The 739-nt window shown below is 31.8% G+C and overlaps 1 non-coding gene across 1 annotated transcript; it reads left to right on the top strand.

Moving 5' to 3' along the window:
• Nucleotides 1–301: 301 nt before the first annotated feature.
• On the top strand, nt 302–409 carry LOC146406910 (U6 spliceosomal RNA). Its single transcript, XR_014832694.1, has one exon. It is a non-coding gene; the product is annotated as a U6 spliceosomal RNA (small nuclear RNA).
• Nucleotides 410–739: the final 330 nt, after the last annotated feature.

Below are 739 nucleotides of genomic sequence, written 5' to 3'. Positions count from 1 at the left end.
TAAAAATCTTATGTCACCTCAAATTGAATATCCTATTCACAATAGCAAGCTCACCTAAAGCTAAGAAGGGAAAGAACTATTCACGGGACGCCTATCAGTTTAAGTTATCCTCAAATATAAACCATAATGATAACTGGCACATAGTTTATCAGCATGGTGTAAAAACGTAAGACATTGAAAAGAGTTAAGAATAAAGTCCACTGGGCCAATTTGGGGATACAAAAATGACAAACCTCCAAAAATCTAATTATCACTTTATTGTATCTACTGCTATAACAAGGCAAAAGGAATAAAGTTGATAGTGCTTGCTTTATCAGCACATATTACTAAAACTGAAATGATACAGAAAAGCCTACTGTAACCCTCATGCAAGGGAGACATACCAATTCTTAAACTGTTTTATATTTTTGTTAATTTTTTAAAAAAGAAATACAATCTGAAACTAACGAGATTAGTTACACATGGGGGCTGAAAGGGAACAAAATGGAAGGGATTGTGGAGAGGGCAGTGACTCTTTTGTGAATATACATTTAATAGAGCCTTAAAGTTGATTTTTTAAAATTTTATTTACAAAGTCCTATTAATTTGGGGCATACAGCAAAGTAAATCAGTTATACATATGCATATATTACATATATAATATATATATATATCCATTCCCTTTCAGATTTTTTTCAATATAGGTTATCACACAGTATTGAGTAAACTTCCCCATGCTATATAGTAGGTCCTTGTTACC

Source organism: Sus scrofa, chromosome 1 (assembly GCF_054392235.1).
Source record: "Sus scrofa isolate SSC_HxYL_T2T_F1_AM1 chromosome 1, Sscrofa_HxYL_maternal_Yorkshire_Landrace_v2.0, whole genome shotgun sequence".
Lineage (NCBI taxonomy): Eukaryota > Metazoa > Chordata > Mammalia > Artiodactyla > Suidae > Sus > Sus scrofa.
Note: the sequence above shows the minus strand (reverse complement) of the source record. Positions and strands in the feature narration are given on the sequence as shown.